Here is a 24,932-nt window from a genome sequence, read left to right on the forward strand (position 1 = left end):
TTTTGTATCGCAAAAATAATAACACTAATAATAAAAATAATAAGATTAATAATAATCTTATTATTATTATTAATAATAATAATAATAATTATAATAATAATAATAATAATAATAATAATAAAATAAATAAATACGGAGTAAAAATAATATATGTGTGTGTGTGATTTATCTGGCCAAAACTCGAGAATTTATAGCACTTGGCCTGAAATCTGGAGTCATGCGACTCGCATGGAAATGGCCTTCTGGCCATGCGACTCGCATGAGGACCAGGGACAGCTCACATTGTTTTTGTCCTAACATTTGTCGACATAATAAAATATAAATATAATATATATAATTTAAATTAATTAATTATATATTATATTAAATTCACGTGCATAGTTGACTTGTAATTTTTGTTCCGATAAGTCGTACGTTGTCACTCGACTTATGTCCCGGTTCCGGTTTTTCGAACGCCCTTTCGTACGCTGAGAAAACTTGTACTTTACGTTTCGTGAATCGTACCTTTGTCAAAATATAGTCTTAAATCATCCATAAAATATACCACTGTAGCAAAGTTACTGTAGCAAAGTCAATTTTTACTGTAGCAATTCACTGTAGCAAAGTCAATTTCACTGTAGCAAATAGTGATTTTCAAAAACACTGTAGCATTTTGGGTAATGTGGCAATTTGAAAACACTGTAACAAATTAGTGTTTAACTGGTTCATCTTAAACGCTTTAGTTAACTTATCTAAATATCAATTGAATCAATAAACGAATGTTACTATCGTTTATTATATATATGTATATATCTTTTTAATATACATAAATCAGTTTTTAAATACACATTGGAAGTTATTTATAAATAAATTTTAATAATAAATATTTCAACTTATCATATACATTCAAATAGATATTTAAACTAATAAGTTTAGTGTACGGTATCAAACAATTAATACATTGTTACCTTTTCATGTTATAGTATATATGTATCTATTTACATATAATTGTTCGCGAATCGTCGAAAACAACCGAAGGGTAATTAAATATATAAAAGTAATTCAAAAATTTTGAGATTCAGTTTTACAGACTTTGCTTATCGTGTCGGAAATGTTAATCATACAAAGATTAAGTTTAAATTTAGTCGAAATTTTCGGGTCATCACATGTGTCGTTCGGGAGACTTGACTCCCTTTAGGATGGAGTGGATTCATCCTGTATGGTCATAAAAGGTGGTCGAGCGCATACATTGTCCTTGTTAGGAGAAACAATGAAGACCGCCCTATAAAGTTTTCGATCTAGCGTATGGCCCGGCTTCGACCACACGATCCAATCACCGTTCATACGGTTGACACCCGTTTTTGTACAAGTGACCTACGTATGAACTGAATGTTCATGTAGGATTTCACATTCAAAATAATGAACGTGTTTTGAAAGTTCAAGACTTTCTCCTCTAACGGTACCTCATCGTGAAATGATGGGTAATGAAATGGCACGCTTAAGAGGTATACGTACCAAGTAGGATGGTCGGAAGACTTTACTTCCTTAGTTGAGTGGATCTGAGTCACTCGGAAGTGCCAATCTGTTTCAATTGACACCAGTTTTGAAAAATCCCGAAAACCTTCGGGTTCCATAGCTTTTGGCTATGGGTTGTGTTGTCTAAGCAAACACAAGCACGTAGCTATTGCTCCTAAAAAGGACAGCACTGGTGAAGCTCAAGGCTCCTCTTCCCACAGTATCACATCATTTATATGATGCAATAATAAAATGATATAGTTTCGGAAGTATGCTATATCAAGTAACCAGAAGTTTTTGATCTGGCACGTGATTCGGTCACAATCACGCTATGCAATCACCGCTCTCTCACGGTTTACACCCGTTTTGGTACAGGTGACCTACTATTTAGTTCCCCGAACTAGTAGGATTTCATGTTCAATGGTAATGAACATGTGGAACAACTTTGGCTTCTTTAAACATCATAAAATATAAATACCAAGCCATACTAAAACAAGGGTTTTGGTCGAATTTTTAACTACATTTTATATATTTTTTTTTTTTTTTTCACTAACTAATTTTTCATTTTTTTTTTTTCCCTAAATTTTTCAATTTTTTATTTTACGACCAAAACCCCGTGAAACGTCAAGTCTTTTAAATATCAAAACCAAAATAATGATGATTCTATTAATAACCAACCCGAGAGATTTTACATCCCCCACCCCACACTTGAGATCAAGTAATGTCCCCATCACTTGAGATCAAAAATGGATTAAAATCAAAAGGGTAAGAAAAATAAAAACTTATCGAGCATAACCACAGATCGTGGAATGACAGTGACAGATGGCGCTGAACTGACTGCCAGCATAAGAACATCGTCCATTCCCGATCCTCACACCAATACCATCATTAAAGTAGTTTTGCTGAACTTAATGCCAGACTTGAAAAACCGTTTCTCCAACACACCTAAGAAAAAGCAAAACACACCAAATACATAAATGGGAGCAAGGTGGTACCACCCGGTACCGAAACGCCTTGCCCCTAATAAAGTCTCAAATACATCATACGAAAAATAAAAATATCAAGTACAACCAAATCGAAACGGAAATAGTTTAAACAAATACAACAATAATACGTGCAACACATCAATCGCTTCCCGGCCAAAAATCTCTCAACGGGTCCCAAGTCACGCCATAAGTATCTTGGCACGCTTGATACGGGTCATAAGACGGATCCGGTCTCGGAGGCGTCACGGCGGTGTAATCCGGAATGGTGGTTAACGTAGGAATGTACGCATCCGGCACACGACGCATCTGCCGTTGGAGCTGCCTCTGATGAATTTCCCACTGATTGTGGGCCCGAATCCCTCGAACATCATACTCTATCCTGTCAACACGGTCGCCCAAATTACCAACCTCTGTCCGAACCTGACCCAAACTCGTGTTAAGCGACCCATAGTTACCCTGATGCCACGTCATCAACTCCTGATTATGACGGCGCTGTTCGTCATACATACGCTGATTATGCGCAACCTGATCATTATAAAATGTACGACTATCTTGGAACTCAAGATGCAGCCCGTCAACACTATTCACCAACCCATTAAAAGCTTCCTCATCGGGAGTCCATACTCCCCGAACATTACCACTAGAACTCCCTGCTTCATACGTGGACCCAATACCACGTCCTCTACCTTGACCTTGCTGTTGCTGTTGCTGTTGACCCTGTGGTTGTTCTTCATCCTCTACCAAAAACCAACCGTTCGGTCCTCGCCTAATAAAATCGGCTTTAGCGAAAAACAAAATGTTTGTTACCATTGCTTCGACCCCCGCGATAGTACACCTATCAGTAGGCACAGAAAATGCCTCAGCTATACGTGTCACAAAATGGCCCCCTAACAACGGGCGCTCGGGACGATTATCTTCACCGATTTCCTGAAACCAGGACCCCAACATAGTCGGCACATCAATTGCCTCTCTCGCTTTTATCTGCTGGAGGATCCAAAGATCCTTTCGTTTAATTTTGTTTGCATTTCTCCGGGCCATGAACATAGTAGCAATCATTTTAAAAAGAATACGGTCCACCGGACGTCGAAGATTAGACTGAATACTTCTACTAGAACTGAACGCTCTAACCCCCGGATTAATAATCGTCGGCCAATACTCACTTTCACTAAACTCGCCGTCACCGAAAACCCGGCACCCCAACAAATGGTACTGTAAATCTATATCATCATTTAACTCGGGGTACAAACCCAACGCCCGAGCTAACTCAACCTTACTCATTCGACGGTCCGCCCCGCCAAGCCTAAATGTCAAAAAGTCTGAATCACGAGGAGCAACTCGGGGTCGACAACTTACGGTCGAAAAGAACTCAACAGTAAATTGCTCATAAACATCTTCGTTAATCTCAAACAGACGCTCATACGGTCTCAACTCATTACCGCTATAAGTAACCCATAAGTAACCACGCAATTCTCGATAAGCATGAACACTTTCATTTCGAAGTGGCGTCCAATCCAAGTAGTAAGTTTGCTCAATCGGACGAGCAAGATTGATGTTAAACCTTTGTTCCAAATCCTCAATATTACCAACTTGGGTCAACCACAATTCAGGGTTGTTCGGTGGTTGCTGTGGTTGGTTACCTCTTGTTCTCTACATTCATGAAACAAGTAAGAAAACAAACACAAAACTCAAAAGTTAGTGTTAGTTATCATAATAAGCACCAAACACCTTTACAATCAATCCTTGTTTCATGTTAATTCACCTTCAAAAACAATTACCAACTAAACAAAACAACTCTTGTGAAAACTTGTTCAAAAACACACTCTCAACCAAATCACATTATCCATCAAAACAAATAACTCATAACCTTATTCATCAAACAACATAACCAAAACATGACCAACATGATTACTTATAACTCTTTTAAATTCCAAAAATCCAATAACTTCATCATGTTAGCAACTTTTATCAATTTCAACAACCATTAAACAAAAGCTTTATCTCAATTAAAATCATATGTTTAATCATCACTAGCATGGCATATCACATAATTGGAACAATGTAGCATAAGTCATTCAAAACAAAGTGACCCGCCCATATGGACACTACCCCACACTAGTTCAAAAACATATGAACAATTCAAAGAACATCACACTTTCAAGCAATAAACCCCTTTTTACTTACAAAATTCGGACCTTTAACCCTACAAACCCTAGGTTCATGTTAAACTTCTAAAAACACCAACTTTAGCATAAAATCAAAGCATATAAACAATATCTAACAAAAACCCATGACTAATTGAATCATATAACCCAAATTAAAGCAACCCCACACTAATTCATCAAGACAATTAAGAATTAAACAAGCAATTAACATATAATAAGATGAAATTAGTAAAGAAAGGAACAAATTCGGACCTTCTTAGGTGCCATTCTTGAAAGATTAAGGTTACTTGAAACAAGAAATTAAACTTTGTAGAATTGGGGTTTTGAAAGATCAAAGGATTTGTAGGTGTTTAAGAGATGTAAGAATGAAAATAATTGAAGTAAAAGGGTATAAAAACAGCTGGTATCCCGTTTCTAATATATGTGGTTGAGAAAATTCGGGTGTGATTTTAATTAATAAGCAAAATAGCTGGCCGACACCAGGTGGCGCGGCGCTCCAGGAGATCGCGCGGCGCGCAGGGATTTCGCGCGGCGCTCCAAAGTCTCGCGCGGCGCGCAGAGTAACTAAAAATTGATGCCGAGCTGTTTTCAAAAACTGGTACTTCAGATATACTCAAGTGGCGCGGCGCGCCCCTTATTGGAGCGGCGCTCCATGTACTGTAACTTCAAAAATTCGTTCTTTAAAGCCTCTAAACCCAGTTTTCTCGCCATAAAACAACCAAACCAACCCCAATAACAATCTAATCATGATCATGTTGCACATATTATGAAACAAGCACAAAAATTTACAAACTCTACAACAATGTGAACCTTATTTAACGAGTCGTTCACTCGACTCGTCCCCAACTTTAAGTGGCGTTGGGATCGGGTTCAACGTGAACCTCGTCATCAATCACTAACGGACCATCAAAATACCTCTTCACACGATGTCCGTTAACCTTAAAGGTGATACCATTCGCATTTTTCAACTCGATCGTACCATATGGGTACACCTTAACAACCTCAAATGGTCCCGTCCACCGGGACTTAAGTTTTCCCGGTAAAAGCTTTAACCTTGAGTTAAACAAAAGCACTCGATCGCCTTCGTTAAACTCTTTTGGACCCTTTAACTTCCTATCATGCCATTGCTTGGTCTTTTCTTTATAAATCAATGAATTCTCGTACGCATCAAGGCGTAATTCACCAAGCTCATTCAATTGCCCCGCCCTTAGGCGTCCGGCTTCCTTCAAATCTAAATTGCACTTTTGAAGTGCCCACATAGCTTTATGCTCAATCTCCAACGGGAGATGGCACGCTTTCCCATAAACCAACCGATAAGGAGTGGTACCAAGTGGCGTTTTGAAGGCGGTTCTAAACGCCCACAAAGCTTCATCGAGCTTATTTGTCCACTCCTTCGGATTCGAACCCACAGTTTTCTCAAGAATACTTTTAAGAGCTCGATTTGTATTCTCAACTTGTCCGCTCGTTTGGGGATGGTATGAAGTAGAAACTTTATGGAGAACTCCATATCGCTTCAATACCTTCTCCATTTGGGCGTTACAAAAATGAGTACCCCTATCACTAATTAAAGCTTTAGGAGTTCCAAATCGAGAGAATAAACGCTTAAGGAACGAAATCACAACTCGTGCATCATTTGTGGGTAAAGCTTGCGCTTCAGCCCATTTAGACACGTAGTCAATGGCAACGAGTATGTAACTATAATTCTGAGATTTCGGAAATGGCCCCATAAAGTCAATTCCCCAAACGTCAAATACTTCGCAAACCTGGATGCTTTGTTGAGGCATCTCATCACGTTTGGTGACTTTACCGGCCCTTTGGCACGAATCACATGACTTACAAACCAGGTGGGCATCTTTGAAGATTGTCGGCCAATAAAAGCCGGCATCATAGACTTTACGCCCCGTAATTTGGGGTCCAAAATGCCCACCGGTAGGCCCACTATGGCACTCAGTCAAAATACGCATACACTCATCACCGGAAACACACCGGCGGATAACCCCATCGGGACAACAACGAAAAAGATAGGGATACTCCCAGAAATAGTACTTAAGGTCACTGAAAAATTTCTTCCTCTTTTGATGTGACCACCCTTTCTCCAAAAATCTCCCAACTAGATAATTAGCAATGTCCACATACCACGGCTCATCAACCTTATCTACCTTCATGAGATATTCGTCGGGAAAATCATCACGAATGGTCGTCTCATCGAGAACCTCACGGGAGGGGTTCTCGAGACGTGAAAGGTGATCGGCCGCCAAGTTTTCAGCACCCTTTTTATCCCGGATCTCCACATCAAATTCTTGCAAAAGCAAGATCCATCTAAGAAGTCGTGGTTTTGCATCCGGTTTAGCAAAAAGGTACTTTAGAGCAGAATGGTCCGTAAAGACAATAGTCTTAGATAAGACTAAGTAGGACCGGAACTTATCAAACGAAAAGACCACCGCAAGGAGCTCTTTTTCAGTGGTAGTATAATTTAATTACGCTCCTTGCAAGGTCTTGCTTGCATAGTAGATGGGTCGGAAATGCTTCTCGACCCTTTGACCCAAAACTGAGCCAACAGCGAAATCAGATGCATCGCACATAAGCTCGAACGGAAGGGACCAATTCGGAGCAATTATGATTGGCGCATTGATGAGTTTCTCCTTCAAAAGCTCGAATGCCTTTTGGCATTCGTCGGAGAATTTCCACGGGGTGTCCTTTTCAAGGAGTTTATTCATCGGGTTGGCAATCTTAGAAAAATCTTTAATGAATCGCCGGTAAAAACCGGCGTGCCCGAGAAAACTCCTAACACCCTTAACATCGGTAGGGGGTGGAAGGTTCTTAATAGCGGTAACCTTTGCGGGATCCACCTCTATACCGTTTTTAGAAATCTTGTGCCCGAGAACGATGCCCCCTTGAACCATGAAATGGCACTTCTCCCAGTTGAGCACAAGATTAGATTTTTCACACCTGACCAACATCCGTTCTAAATTAAGAAGGCATGAATCGAAAGTGTCACCGAAGACCGAGAAGTCATCCATGAACACCTCCATGCAATCTTCTATCATGTCATGGAATATGGCCATCATGCACCTTTGAAAAGTGGCCGGAGCATTGCAAAGGCCAAAGGGCATGCGTCGATAAGAGAACGTGCCATACGGGCACGTGAAAGTAGTCTTCTCTTGGTCCTCGGGCGAGATAGGAATTTGAAAATAGCCCGAGAAACCATCGAGAAAGCAATAGAAGCTGTTTCCCGCCAACCTCTCTAGCATTTGATCCATGAAAGGTAGTGGGAAGTGGTCTTTACGTGTGGCGTCGTTCAACTTACGGTAGTCGATACAAACACGCCACCCCGTGACAGTCCGGGTGGAAATTAACTCATTTTTATCATTGGTGGTAACAGTCATACCACCTTTCTTAGGTACACAGTGTACCGGGCTAATCCATGGACTGTCAGAAATCGGGTAAATCAGACCTGCATCAAGGAGCTTTATGATCTCTTTCTTCACGACATCTTGCATGTGCGGGTTCAACCTCCTTTGGCGTTGCACCACAGGTTTGGAGTTATCCTCCATTAGAATCCTGTGGGTGCAATAGGAGGGACTAATACCCTTAATGTCGTGAATCTTCCATGCAATGGCCGGTTTATGGGCCTTTAGCATGGTTACAAGCTCATTTTTCTGACCTGCTGAAAGAGAAGAAGAAATGATTACCGGAAGCTTAGATTCCTCATGCAAGTAAGCGTATTCCAAATGATCTGGAAGTGGCTTCAATTCAAGCTCGGGAGGTTCTTCAATTGAAGACTTGCTCCGGTAATCTGAATCACGTTCGAGTTCTTTGAACTCCTCTTCAGTCGGCTCATAGCCGTTTTCCATCAAGGTGGTTAAAAGATCCACCTCCTCGACCTGCACATCCTCATCAATCTCAACCAATGAACATTCTCCTGAACCCTGTAACTCTGGGAATTCCTGCAAAAACTCAGACTGGACATTCACAGTGTTAAGAAAATAACATGTATCATCAGTATAACCAGGGTATTTCAAAGCATGGTCGATTGAGAATGTTGCACTCAAATCATCTATCCTAAGGGTCAACTTTTGGCCATAAACATCAATCATACACCTAGCAGTATTCAAAAACGGCCGACCCAAAATAAGTGGAATCCTTTCATCCACTTCCATATCTAAAACCACGAAATCCGCCGGAAAAACTAACGACCCGGTCTTAACTAGCATATTCTCTATGATTCCACGAGGGAATTTAATAGAGCGGTCAGCTAGCTGCACAGCCATACGCGTGGGTTTTAACTCCCCGGGGTCTAGCTTTAAGTAAATAGAATAAGGCATTAAATTAATGCTAGCCCCCAAATCCGCCAAAGCCCTCATACAGTCCAAATTACCAAGTAAACAAGGAATGGTAAAACTTCCAGGATCTTCAAGCTTCTCGGGAAGCTTGTTTGCAACAACCGCTGAGCATGCGGCATTCAACCTGACTGAAGACACGTTCTTCAGCTTCTGCCTGTTAGTCAGCAAATCCTTAAGAAACCTCGCATACTTAGGCACACCTGCAATAACATCAATAAAAGGCATATTTATGTTAACTTTTTTAATCAAGTCCATGAACTTGGACTTTTCGGCCTCTAGCTTCTCCAATCGCTGTTTCCTCGGGAATGGGAGCGGTGGTTGATACTCTCTAACTACCGGTTTAGCAGCAACAGTAACCGGTTCCTTAACAACTTTTTCAGCCACCTGTTCCGGCTCCTTTTCCCTTGCCGGTTCACTTTCAACAACCGGCTCACTATCATTAACTAACGGTACCCTCAAATCATACTCGTCGGGCTTCCTCGGTGGATAATATGCTAAACCACTTCGGGTGGTGATAGCATTAACATGCCCGTTTTTCGGGTTAGTGTCCGTCTTGCTCGGTAACTCCCCCGGTTTCCTCTCACTACTCTTATTAGCAAGTTGACCAATCTGCTGTTCAAGATTATGAATAGTTGCTTGTTGATTTCGAAACATTTGGTCATTCTTTTCATTATTCTGAGTAACGGTAGTGACAAGTTGAGTCTGAGATATCACTAACTTCTCGATCATAGCCTCAAGGTTGGACTTTTTCTCTTCTACCTGTGGTTTCTGAAAATAACCGGGAGCTTGCTGCTGAAAACCTCCACTAGAACCCGGTTGGAACCTCGAACCCTGATTACCTTGCGGATTATAAGGATTATTGAAATTCCTATTAAACTGAGCACGTCCCTGAAACTGATTGTTATTCTGCTGACTAATATAGTTGACCTCTTCTTTCTGATTCATAGTCAAACCCGCATCACAATCTTTGCCCAGATGCAAACCTCCACAGTATTCACAACCAACCTTCATACCATGAATATCCTTGTTCATCTTCTCCAAATTCCTACCAAACGAATCCAACTTAGCACTGAAAGACCCAAAATCATCATAAGCACCTGTACCTGTAGTCTCTGTTCTCTTAACTGAAGCTGAAGGGTAAGATTCATGATCCTGATGCCACTCATGAGAATAAGCAGCTTGCTTTTCAATGATCTCTAACGCCTCTTCTTCAGTCTTATCCATTAACGTACCACCTGCAGCTTGATCAATACTCTGACGCGTAGGAATATCACAACCTTTGTAGAAAATCTGAACCTTCTGTAAATCATTCAACCCGTGTTGCGGGCACGAGCGTAACAAAGTAGCAAAACGGTCCCAAGCATCAAACAATGTCTCACTGCTCTTTTGTCTAAATTGAGAAATATCTGCTTGAAGTCGAGCAGCTCGAGATGCGGGGAAAAACTTCGACAAAAACTTATCCTCCAAAGTCTCCCAAGATCTAATCGTACCCTCAGGTTGCTTATCTAACCATCTCTTAGCTTCTCCCTTAAGAGTCCAAGGGAAAAGTCTTGTCTTAATTGAAGTGTCGGCAACCTCATGTAGCTTAAACAAGTTACAAACATCATTAAAATTACGAAGATGCTCGTTAGCATCCTCGGTATCTTTGCCATAGAATCGGCAATCAGAAGAAATCAAATTCAGGATCGGCCCTGTAATTTGAAAAGGCTGAGTAATATTCGGTTGAGTAATCGAATTGCCTTGGCCTCCTCGGGTGGCCTTTAACTTTTCAGCCATAGTCTGAGGACTGGGTGCTTCTCCTTCGGCCATTTCTTCAGTTTCTGTAGTATCAGATGAAGCGTAAGAGTCTTCTTCGTTAAAAATTCCAGGTGGTGTCTCGGGCACCACAGTCTCAGAAGTACTACCCAAATTAACGTAAGTATCACCCGATAAAACTGATGAATCCACTGTTAACTTTTGCTTCTGACTTAAAGCTTTAAACAACTCTCTTTCAGGCTCGTCAAATGGTTTAACAATTGGAGAATCTGAAGAACGCGTATGTTGCATGCACTACCTGTAACTGCAAGAACACAGCTAACAAACCGATTAAACGCACCGACTCAATTAGAATTAAAATAAAATAAACAATTAAAATTAACTAAAAACAAACTTAATTTTCAACACAACTGTCCCCGGCAGCGGCGCCAAAAACTTGATGTGTAAAATCTAGTATATAAATTATCTCTGGAAATATGCCTGGTTTAAAGATTACTACACACTAACGGGCAGTGTACCCGATCGTGCAATAGTATATAAATGGTAATTCCAAGTATCGTTCCAAGGACAGTATCAACGTGAGAATTAAGTTTGCAACTAAGAAAAGTAAACTAAGTTAAGCTATGAAAATCGAAAGTACGAGATAGTTTGTTTTGCGGCTATTTAACGATTAGCCAAATCAAGAAAGCTTTGAAAATAAAAGACAATATTTTTGGTTTTTAAGTTTAAATAAAATAAATGCAGACTCGACAGAAAAATAAAGATATTTGAATTCAATGGATAAAAGAATGTTCGCCTAGATATCCTATTCGCAGTGTTGGATGATTTGTTATTAAGCACTAGTTCTATTAATCAATGCACGCAATTACAGAGTCGGTTTACCCAGAGTTCTCTTTTAGCAAACACATCAAACTAGGACTTATTGGCTTAGGGTTCCCTTTCACCAAAAACCATCATTCATTTGTGACTTAGTAACTAGCTAATTATAAGATTAAGATTCAATTGGTTACGCGTTCGCTCCACACAATTCACCCCTATTTTGGTTAATTACGTTACACGGTTTACCCCCTTGGTCCAGTAAGCACCCAATCGGTTAAGACAAATCAATTGGAAATTAGATCACTAAATTGAAACAGGGTTCCCTTTGTTCAAACAAGTTTCACTAATCAACCTAGTAACAATAATTAACACCCACAAGAATGGTTCTTTAATCAAAACTCATAATTAATCATGCATCAATCAATAAAACATTAAAGTATCATCCAAACACTTGCAAATATTCAATCTAGACAAACATTAAAGGTTTTAGCCTACAATCATGGCTGAAATCAAAATAGTAATCAAAAACATAGAAGAATTCATTGTTGATAACAAACGAATAAAACTAATTAAAGATTGAATCCTGAAGAACACACGAATCAAGACTTGATTCCGGAATGATTGGTACCTTAGAATGACCTTGAAGATCTCCAAAAATCACCTAAGTTCGTCAAAAAGTGGCTGGAATTCGTCAGGATACGATTATTCTAAATTAGGGTATTTTTCGGCCTTTAAATATGGGAAAAATCTGGACCCGGGCCTCAACTCGCGCGGCGCGCCAAGTACCCCGCGCGGCGCGCCAATTGTCTGGAAACTCACATTTTGTTTTCTGATATGCTCGAACTGTTTTTATAGTTAAATGGCGCGGCGCGCGCCTATTTGGAGCGGCGCTCCATTATCAGATTACTGAAACGAGCTGAAAATCATCATACTAACACCAAAACTCGAACCGAATCAAACCTTTTCACTTGTAAACATCGAAACACATCCAAAACCATCAAATAACATCAAATTTAACCTTCTTGGTCTCGGAACTCAAACTTTCACAACTTTAACCAAAATAACTCCAAATCGTATCCAAAAGGACCAAAATGTACCCGATATCGCTAAGGAAAATGCATATGAAATACACGATATCAATTACAAATTAAAACTAAAAACTAAACTAATTAATTAAATAATTAACCCTAATTAGGGTTTATAATAATAATAATAATTAATACTCCGTAATTAATGCAGAACTAGGTCAAATATGGCGTGTCAGACAAGGCCATGCGATCGCATGGATATCGCGTTATATTTTCATGCGGTCGCATGGGTTAGGGTTACAGGCCAGAATATGGGCTGCTACAGTACCAGGCCCGAAAATCTTTAATTTTTTAATTTTTTTATTTTTATAAAATATTTATATAAACAAATAAAAACTTATATTTTAAAAACTAAAATAAAAATAAAGAAACTTTATAATTTTATATATATATTTAACAAACTCTTAAAAATATATATATTTTGTTTTTTTTTCTTTTTATATTTTTGTATTTTTAAAACGTATTTTTACAAACGTAAATTAAAAATCTTTTTATATATATATATATAGCATATCGCTTCCGGCGTTTAAGCAGTCCCCGGCAGCGGCGCCAAAAATACTTGATATGCGTAGAGGTGTATACGAAATAGTTATATTTTTATTGCGAAATACTATTAAATACGATACATTTTTACACAAGTTATTTATTTATTTATAGAGTGGATATACCTAAACCTTGCTACAACACTTATAGGCAGCGTACCTAATCGTACAGTAGTGTAGTTTTTAGTAAGTCCGGTTCATTCCACAGGGAGCTAGCCAAGTTTAACGCTATATTTTTAAAACTAAATTTGTATATAAATATAAGTAGTATTATTATTATAAAAGGGGGCTTTTACCGTTTAATGACCTTGTCGATTTTAAAATTTTAGTCGCAGTTAAAACCTAATGTAAAATATTAAAAATAAATATAACTTAATTTAAAGCGTAAAGTAAATAACAATAATTAAAGTGCGATAAATTAAAGTACGATAAATAAAATGACAATAAATAAAATTGCGATAATTGAAAAGTACGATAATTAAAAGTGCAATTAAATAAAATGACAGTAAATAAAAGTGCGATGAAATATGAAATAAAGGAATTATGCTTATTTAAACTTCCGTAATCATGATGTTTGACGTGTTGATTTTAGTTTATTACCATGGGTTAATTGTCCTTTGTCCTGGATTATTCAATATGTCCATCTGGTTTTTGTCCATAACAGTCCATCAGTCATAAATATAAAGTGCGAGTGTCCTCGTTAAATTATCCTTATATCCGAAGTCAAATATTCCAACTAATTGGGGACTTAAACTATAATTACACCAATTTTCCTTGTATATAATTCACCCCTGTTTTAATAAGTCCATTGACTATTAATCCATTCCCGTGTCCGGTTAAATGAACGATTATTAGTACTTATAAATATCCAGCCCATCGTGTCCGATCGAGTGTATATGGTTATTTATAGATACGTCCAATTGTAAATCTTTATATTAAATTAACGAACTATCATTCAATTAAACAAATATAAAGCCCATTAATAGCCCATAGTCTAATTTCCACAAGTGTCGTTCTTTTGTTCAAACCCCAATTATGGTACAAAGCCCAATTACTCCGTTTTTAATATTTAGCTCAACATCACGATTACTTCGACTTAAATAAGCATAATAATAACTTAGCTACGAGACATTAATTTAAAAAGGTTAAACATAACTTACAATGATCAATAATAGCGTAGCTTTACACGGATAGAATTTCGACTTACACACTTACAACATTTGCTAACATACCCTTATTATTATTAATCTTAAATTAAAATTATAATATATATATATATATATATATATATATATATATATATATATATATATATATATTTATTATCGTGAGAGATAGAGAGTGAATTAGGTGTAAAACATTCGTCCGAAAATGCTGAAATTTATAGATGTGGCCAGGTATCTGCTGCCATGCGATCGCATGGCATTTGTTCCTTCTGGCCATGCGATCGCATGGCCTGGGAATCCAGCTCACAAATGTTTGTTTGCTAGTTTGCCGACGGTTTTATATATAATATAATATCTCTCTACTTATTAAAAGAGGAGTACATTAATGAAATAATATTTCATTTTAAGTCTTGAAATCAAATCTCATCCACTAGATTAAAAGTAGTAACCCTCATCTAACCATTGATTACTAAACCAAAATTTTATTACTAATCAATTTTTGAAATCACAATTCAAAGACTAATCTACCCTTAAAACAAAACAAATTTACAAAATTTAAAATTTGAATGGAATCATATTCTTCCCACTAATTAAGCATAGTTATCTTCTTACCAAATTAAGCTCCAAATTAAACGCATAGATTCATGAGTTTCATTAGTAGTACATATCAATCCATGTATTTTATTTTATATAATTCTATTTCTAATTAATTATATATAAAAAACGTACAGTTCATATTTAACTGAAATAATGATTTTTTATATAATTTTAATATTCTTCCTAATTCCTAAATCAAACACTTCATATTTTGTATGTTTTAATTTTTTCGGTATAGTTCATATACTTCATATGTCCCGGATTAAAAAATATCATATTTAAAGCTTAAATAATAAATTATAGGTACTGTATATTTTATAAAAAATAATACTAAATTATAGGTACTGATATAAGTCTATAGTTCATAGTTTATAGTTTATCATGATTAGGGATGGCAATGGATCGGATATGGATTGGGTGATGTCGTATCCATATCCATATCCATTTAGTTTTTGCCCATCCATATCCATATCCATATCCAGTGGATTAAGAATGGATATTTAAAAAAATGTTATAATATTCTAATATGCGATTAAAACAAAAACGTAGTATAGCAAAAATAAATATAAAATGACATAATTAAAATCTATCCATAAGATTATGTAATATTTGTCGAAGATATAACAAAATTTGTTAAATTCACTATAAAACATAGATTATGAAAAATTAAATATGAAATCTAAGTTTTTTTGTTAGATCTACGTATTTTATTGTAATATATTATAGTTATTTTATTATAGAGTTAAAAGCAAAATGTAAGTATAACTGTAAATGAACTTGTATTAGTAAATATGTAAGCATATATCTATATTTATGTATTTTTATATGTATTTCGGGTGGTAATGAATATATCCATGGATGAAACTTTTCATCCATGTCCATATCCATATCCATTTAGGTTCATCTACATCTGTATCCATATCCATTTAGGTTCATCCATATCCATCACGAAGAGGGTGGATCGGGTGGATATCCACTGGATCTGGTGAACATTGCCATCCCTAATCATGATACTTCTCAAAACTAAATTCCTCATCACTAAAGTATGAACGCAGGTATTCAACATACCCTATTCCCATCTACAATTTGCTCAATTTTTTCCTTAAATGGATCAATGGATCAATTTGATTGCACCAGTTAAGTTTTCACCAATATTAGGGAAGGGTTTGACTAAAAAATAGGTAATTGCTTATTATCCGCGTGAAAACTCTCAAATTTGATTTTAATTCCATTCCTTTCTCAATCTATTCTTATGTAATTGAAATTGTTCAACAATACAGAATGTTTGGATGTTTTTATTTCAATCTCTACACCAATCTCTTCCTAATTTAACTCGATTGATTTTATCTCAAAAATTTTGGGCCGTGTTTTTTTAATCGAATTAGGGTTTCGAGTTTAACAATCATGGGCTATAAAAGGAGATCATTTCTCATTCATTTCTTCACTCTCATTCCAAACTACCAATTCATTCTTTATATTTTCTTTCTCAGTTAACCCAAATGGCTGCAAACCAAGAATTTGTCCCTTTGAATATGTTGAACAATGAGTTGACTAACCCTTCAGTGCGAATCAAGGTGTTCTCGGTCTGGAACATAACCTACTGGACGAGTCCCGACATTTTAGCATCCATTGAGATGGTCTTTATCGATCGCGAGGCATTAATTCTAATTGGTTTATTCATGTATTCGAAATTTTCAGTGTTACGGATTTCATATTAGTAATTGCTAATAAGACTATGTTAATCACATATAAACTAAATAGTAGTGATCTATTTGTATACTACGTATTCTTGGTTTTTATGCGGTTATGAAACAAGGTAACAAGATTGTTGCTACAATTCCGAAAAGGTTGATTGCATTCTTTAGTAGAACATTTATTGAAGGGAGTTTTTTGCATCTATCTGGTTTTGTTGTTGTCCCCTACGAACAACGCAACTATAAGATGGCATATGTGGAAGGTACTAATGTTGCGACAAACTACTGTTCGCAGGGCTGCACCTTTTGTGATACCGCAAGATGGTTTTGTGTGTGTGTCACATGAAGATGTTAATGAATGGATTGTTGATCCATCAATTGCTTTTGGTAAGTATCTAATATTAGTGCTTATGCTTTATATAAAAAAAATTATAATAAAATTTTCACATGATTTTGCATATAATTTGAATTCAATGTTAAATGGATTTGTGAATCTTTTGTATACAGATGTTCTCGGACAACTGGTCCACAATAGTCCTGTTGAAATCAAATGGGACAAAGGAAGTGCTAAAAAGTCAATCTCTTTTTACCTTCGCGATTTGGCGTATGATTACTACATATGTTGAATTTTTAATACATTATGTTCCTTTGATAAAATCATTAAATTATGAGTTATCAATACATGAACTAATACTATTTGAATGCCTATGAGTTATCAGTACATGAACTAATACTATTTGAATGCTCAATGCAACTTTATATTTGTCTTTTATCATTTGTAACTATGCTCTTCAAATGTGTTTAAAATTGATTCTCGATGATCTGTTGTGTATCAATATAGCTTCCTAAATAAGATATACATATATTGTCTTAAAGTGTTTTATGTACCTTTTACAGTTTTATGTATTATAAAGTTATTTATAATAAAAATAGAATAAGCAACCGGAATTTCTATATGTATAATGTGGTCAACAACTTTCGGTTGTTACATCCTAATAACATACCGCGTATTTTTTTCCTTACCCATTATATTACATTTACTATATTGATACAATATAACTTTGGTCAAATCCTATTTTCCATTATAGGAATGCATAAATAATTTACAAAATACAATTCAACAACTCAATGAAGAGCTTCAACAACAACATGCATCCGCTGAAAAGATTTGTTAATTGCTTATTTAATTATATTTACATATTGCTAGATTATTTTTCCATCTACAAATGTTATTAATTCTTATTTATGTTAATACAAAATTTTAATATATAAAATTATATTGCAGATGTTGAAAAGTCATCACGTCAACCCTGATAATTTTTTAAATAATAAGTAATTACAGTTATATGTAATACTTGTCAATTTTTGTAAATTAAACCTTGATGCATATACAGATCCTATTAATTTTGGAGCAACATACAATGTATGGTATCAAGACCATGATCGACTGGTATTAAGTCTTCAAAAAACGATGATGACACAATGTACTGATAAATATATTGATCCGATAAACAAACAAATATTGGAACATTATATTCAATTATCCAATCTATAATGCAATGCAGCAAGAATCAATGTACTCTGCATCTTTTTCGAATCTTGGATGTCTCATGTACAATTTCTTGCTTGGTTAGATGGATTAAGGCCCTCAAATATAATTAAGGTTAGTAATTAATTAAAAAGTAGTAATTAATATAGATATTCATTACGCCATGCGACTACCAAGTCTTATATTAAAAAATATATATATTAACCTATTTAATCATTTTGACATGCAGTTAATTACTAACCACGTGGAACTAAGTGAAGAGCAAATTGGAAAGATGGAATCGTTAAAATATATGACCCTCCAAGAAGAAATGAAGATTACAAGTAAGGTCCAAAATTTAGAAGATAATTTAGCTGATTCTTTTTCGGGGAAATGCGTTGTTGATAAAGGAGACTTTTCAGCAATGAACAATTTCTCAAATCAAATGTCTGAAAATGTTGGAAAAATATCCGTTGTTAGCAGCTTCTATGATCAGGTAAATTATCTATTATGACATTAAAATTTCATTAGGTTTAATAATACTTGGTGTTGAACTATTGCTGTGAATTTAATTAAATTAATCTTCTTCTACAAGCCGATAAATTATGTATTTCAACCCTTGAAAAATTACAACCTATACTCACTATAAGGCAAAGAGCTTTGGCATGAATCGCACTTCACAACTACCAAAAAAGATTAATTTCATTTGATCACCAATGGCAAGCAATACCTATATAATAGTTTTAGTATTCGTTTTTCCGGTATTGAGAACTTGAATAAAAGTTTATGCCAAACAATTGTTATTTCTTGATTTTATTAATATTATAAGGTTTATTACAGGCCCATCATTTAACATATCAATTACTATATAAAATAAAATGATTATTTCATAATCGCCCATTGATTAAATTCTCTTACAACTGTATATTTTTAACTTAACCCGCGAAGTCGCGGGTCTTTAACTAGTATATATAATTTTAAGAATTAATTATATATTATATTATATTCATGTGCATAGTTGACTTGTAATTTTTAGTCTGTTGCGTCGAGCGTTGAGAGTTGACTCTGGTCCCGGTTCCGGATTTTCGAACGTCCTTGCGTACAATTTAATATCTTGTACTTTGCGTTTCACGTCTTGTACTCTTGTAATTTTGAGACGTTTCTCATCAATAATTTGAACCACTTTGATTGTACTTTGTACTTTTTAGCTTTTTGGTCGTTTGCGTCTTCAATTCGTCGAATCTGTCTTTTGTCTTCACCTTTTATTATTTAAACGAATATCACTTGTAAATAGAACAATTGCAACTAAAAGCTTGTCTTTCTTGAAAGATAATGCTATGAAATATATGTTCGTTTTTAGCATTATCACCTGATTGAAGCCATTCTCACCACCGTAACACAAATCTACAACTTTCAAGATTTTAGCTTTAAGACGAGGATCAAACATGTCAGACTGACTAAGCTCGGTTTTAAAATTAGTAGAACCAGCAATAACAAGCCCATAAACATTTGGTTGATTAGTGGCGGGACTAATAAAAAATTGTGTTGCCAGCTCAGCAGTCTTCCTCACATAATTGTGACATTTCTCCATTCGAAGACGTGCAAACCGAGGAGCCGATTGCCCTCCACTCCCATGTTTTTGGGGTAAATCAACCGTGAATTTGTGTACAACTTCCCTAGTGTTACCGCTCAGTGTCCCAAAAAGTGCCCCGTTACCATCCATGACTATGAAACCAAACTTATCATCATCTTCCAACAGTTGACTTAAAGCTTCAGTGTGAAACTTGTTGTCACGAAGATATAGTGAGGCGTTAATGGGCTTAAACGGTTCAAAGTCGATAGTGACCTTTTTCTCCTTTCCATCATCAGTTAGTATAGTTCCGGTGTAGAGTACGAGCCCATTTGGAGGAACCTTGTTGTATAATTTGAGTCTCTGTTGGGCAGATGTTATGGCACCTAAAACAGAATGTCGGTTCACTCTGCTCTTAATATTTGAAGTGGTACCGAATTCGTCACTGAGCATGTTGGTGACTCGCGATATTTGATGGCGCGGGGGCATGATAAGTGAAATCATACTAGTACCGTTGCCTCTTGCAGCTTCCAATGCTTTGATAAGCTTCTTCATCTTCCATATCTTAATGTTCTTTTCAGTTTCTTGATCATCTGACATTGTAATTGATTATCTGCTAATGAGAGAAAATAGTCACAAAGTATTGAAACCTTTATAAATTATGAAATACTCTGTATTAAAACCAAACTAACATGGTAAGAGGCTTATTATAAACGAATCAATCTCTTTGAGCCTAACATATTAAGTAGGGATGAAAAAAAAAAAAAAAACCGAAAAACTGAAAGTGTATCGATATCGTATCGGTACCGGTATTAAAATACCGTATCGATAGTGTTCAGTATTGATATCTAGTTTACACAAAAAGCATTTTCAGTATTATGCAGTCCGGTATCAGTATTCTCGATTTGAACACCTTAATACAAAGTGAATATTAAAGGTCATGAGGTATTATGTAACATTGTTCGTGACAGACAAACAATATATAATATAAAAAATAAAAAATATGTTACTATCTTTTCATGATATCGTGTACGTATAGAAATATTACATTCGCCCAAAAATAATAATATACATACCCTTAGGGCATTATTTAGCCAAACCCATATAATAAATACTCCTATGTTAACGTAGTTATTGTTATAATAATAATAATAATAATATAGATATGGATAGTCAATTTTGGTGTATACATATAGTCAATTTTGGTACACAAAGTATGTATTTTTATATTGAGATTTTAGGCTATAAATACTCATGAATGCAAGCATTAAACTTGCACCATTTCTCACACTTACAAAGTGTTTCTTTCTTTCTCTCCATTATCATCTTTGTTCTTACACTTCATTATTAGTATTCTAAATCAAGAATCAAATCACTAAAGGTAGTTATAAGCCTACTGAATTATAACATCAAGAATCAAACCACTAAAGGTAGTTATAAGCCTACTGAATTATAACATCAAGAATCAAACCACTAAAGGTAGTTATAAGCCTACTGAATTATAACATCAAGAATCAAACCACTAAAGGTAGTTATAAGCCTACTGAATTATAACACGTTATCAGCACGATAATCTTAATACTAAATATGGTTGGCTCTGCCACCAAAATGATATATGGTCGGTTATACCACCAAAATGATATATGGTCGGTTATACCACCAAAATGATATATGGTCGGTTATACCACCAAAATGATATATGGTCGGTTATACCACCAGAATGATATAGGTCGGTTATACCACCTGAAAAAAATATATGGTCGACACTGTCGCCAAATTTTCATTTATGTTTACTAATATTTATATTTTTGTTATATAACATTTATTTATGATTGCTTACACATGGTCGACACTGTCACCTATTTATCATTTATGTTATATTAAATTTATGTTTAATGTTTATATACTTATGAATATAAATTGACTCTAATTTATCATGATGTTTGTTTTAATTTTTGATAATAGAAAATGTCGAATCTGGAAAAGCTTAAATTTACTCCTTTAGAATCAACTGGAAACAACTACATGCCATGGGTTATAAAAGTAAAAATGCATCTTAAATCAATGGGCATTCTTGAAACCATAAATGAAAACAACACTTGTTCTGAAAAAGAACAAGCTACGGCATATTGCTTTATTCATCAACATATTGATGAATGCTTACAAAATAATTATGTGACTGTAGAAGATCCCCATGTTTTATGGGAAGGTCTCAAAAGCAGATTCAATAATCAAAGAGAAATTTTACTTCCAGCTGCAATGGAACAATGGAGAACATTAAGGTTCCAAGACTTTAAGAAAGTAAATGAATACAGCTCAGCTCTGTATAATACATGTTCACAACTTAAATTCTGTGGACATGAAATTAGTGATGCAGACATGATGGAGAAAACTTTCTCCACAATGAATGCTGCAAACATCACAGTGCAAAGAAATTTGAGAATGCTAAAGTTCAAAACATATCCTGAACTTAATTCATATCTCTTAGTTGCAGAACAAAATGATGAGCTATTAATGAAAAATCAGCAATCCCGTCCTACTGGTACACTTGCAATCCCTGAAGCAAATATTGCAAATAATTATAAACAGGGACAAGGACGCGGGCAAGGTCGTGGTTATAATAACCATCACCATCATCATGCCAAAAGCCATAACTATGGTAGAAACCATCCTTATGGTAATGGTAATGGGCGTGGACGTGGTCGTAGTCGTGGCCGTGGTGGTCAAAGAAATAGTAATCCACGAAAATATAAATATCAACCACAAAACAAGCCCATTAAACAAGATGTTGAAGAAAATTCTTCTAAAAATTCTGAAGAATCTTGCTACAGATGTGGTAGAATGGGCCACTGGGCTAATACTTGCCGAACATCTAAACATCTTGTTAAGATGTATCAGGATTCGCTGAAAGGTAAAGAAAAGGAAGTAAATTTTGTGGATAATATTGATCCAACAGTCACTGAGAAACCATCTGATTTATATGAAGATTTCTTGAATGTTTAAGTTGTGTGTCTTTTGAAAAATAAACGATTTAATATCGTCTGTCTTTGTCATTATGTTTGCTAAATGTTTCAGTACTATCTATTTGCGTTTAAAATATTGTGTAATATTAATGTACTCACTATTTATTTCTTATATATGAAGTTCAATATGAATTTTGCTGGAATACAACATCAATCAAGTGGTGGAGATCTCTGTATAGCAGACAGTGGAACTACACACACTATACTTAAATCCGAGAAATATTTTATTGATCTAAAACCAACGGAAGGAACTATACATACAATATCAGGACCTGCTAACTTGATAAAAGGGATAGGAAAGGCAAACTTCATACTACCAAATGGTACAAAATTTTTAATAAATGATGCCTTATTTTCTCCCAAGTCAAGCAGAAATTTATTGAGTTTCTCCGACATATACCTTAACGGGTATGATTATCAGTCAGTGACAACAGAAAATGAGAAATATTTAAGTATCACTGACAAGAGTCATGTGGTTGAAAAACTGCCAAGACTTAGTTCTGGATTACATTATACACATATAAATGTACCAGAAATACATATGGTAGTTAACGAAAAATATATTGATCCTGGTGTATTAAGTTTATGGCATAACAGATTAGGCCATCCAGGATCAACAATGATGAAAAGGATTATTGAATGTACTCATGGACATCCACTAAAGGATAGAAAAATCCATCATGATACAATGGTTCCATGTACATCTTGCTCTCTTGGAAAATTGATAACTAGACCCTCACCACTTAAGGTTGAGAAAGAATCACCAATGTTTCTTGAAAGAATTCAAGGTGATATATGTGGACCAATTCATCCACCATGTGGACCATTTAGATATTTCATGGTTCTAATAGACGCATCTAGCAGATGGTCTCATGTTTGTCTGTTATCAAGCCGTAATGTGGCATTTGCAAAATTTCTTGCCCAAATTATTAAATTGAGAGCTCATTTTCCTGATTACACCATTAAAAGGGTGAGACTTGATAATGCTGGTGAATTTACATCTCAAGCATTTAATGACTATTGCATGTCTATAGGAATTGTTGTTGAACATTCTGTTGCTCATGTGCATACACAAAATGGTTTAGCCGAGTCATTGATTAAACGTTTACAGTTAATCGCTAGACCATTGATAATGAGAACAAAACTCCCTGTATCTATATGGGGTCATGCAATTTTACATGCTGCTGCATTGATTCGCATCAGACCAAGTGCAAGTCATAAATATTCCCCCCTACAACTTGCTTTTGGTCAAGAGCCAAATATTTCCCATCTTAGAACATTTGGTTGTGCATTGTATGTTCCAATTGCGACACCACAACGTACAAAAATGGGTCCTCAAAGGAGGTTGGGAATATATGTTGGATATGAAACATCTTTAATATTAAGGTATATTGAACCTATGACAGGTGACGTTTTTACAGCACGTTTTGCTGATTGTCATTTTAATGAAACATTGTTCCCTAGATTAGGGGGAGAAATGAAAAATAAAGAAAATGATGTTTCATGGTGTGAACCTCAATTAAAGTATCTTGATCCTCGCACAAAAGAATGCGAGACAGAAGTTCAAAAGATAATGCATATACAAGAACTTGCAAATCAATTGCCTGATGCATTTACAGATACAAAAACGGTGACAAAATCATATATACCAGCAGTAAATACTCCAGCTCGAATTGAAATTCCAAAAGCTGGCAATAACGTCACTCATGAATCTTTGCCACGTCAGAAACGTGGAAGACCAATCGGTTCAAAGGATAAAAATCCTCGAAAAAGAAAATCAGCTGATAATGAAGTAAAAGAAAGTGTTCAAGAAGAACCACAAATCAGTACTCCTACTGCAGAGGAGATTGATGATGTCAATACAGAAATTGCAATCAATTATGCATATTCAAAAATATTATGGAACCGAAATGAAATGAAAAATCTTGATGAGAAATTTTCATTTAATGTTGCATATGACATCATGAATAATGATGATGATCCAGAACCAACATCTATGGTTGAATGTCAAAATAGACATGATTGGGCTCAATGGAAAGAAGCAATACGAGCTGAATTAGAATCACTCAATAAAAGAAAAATTTTCGGATCCATCATTCTCACTCCTAAAGATGTGAAACCTGTAGGATACAGATGGATTTTTGTCCGAAAAAGAAATGAGAAAA

At 35.6% G+C, this 24,932-nt stretch overlaps 1 pseudogene; it reads right to left on the reverse strand.

Annotated features, from left to right (window-relative positions):
- The window catches only part of LOC139848428 (eukaryotic peptide chain release factor subunit 1-3-like), an 87,736-nt pseudogene extending 67,392 nt beyond the window's left edge, over positions 1-20,344 (reverse strand).
- Between the last annotated feature and the right edge of the window lie 4,588 nt (positions 20,345-24,932).

Source organism: Rutidosis leptorrhynchoides, chromosome 5 (genome assembly GCF_046630445.1).
Source record: "Rutidosis leptorrhynchoides isolate AG116_Rl617_1_P2 chromosome 5, CSIRO_AGI_Rlap_v1, whole genome shotgun sequence".
NCBI classification, from domain to species: domain Eukaryota; kingdom Viridiplantae; phylum Streptophyta; class Magnoliopsida; order Asterales; family Asteraceae; genus Rutidosis; species Rutidosis leptorrhynchoides.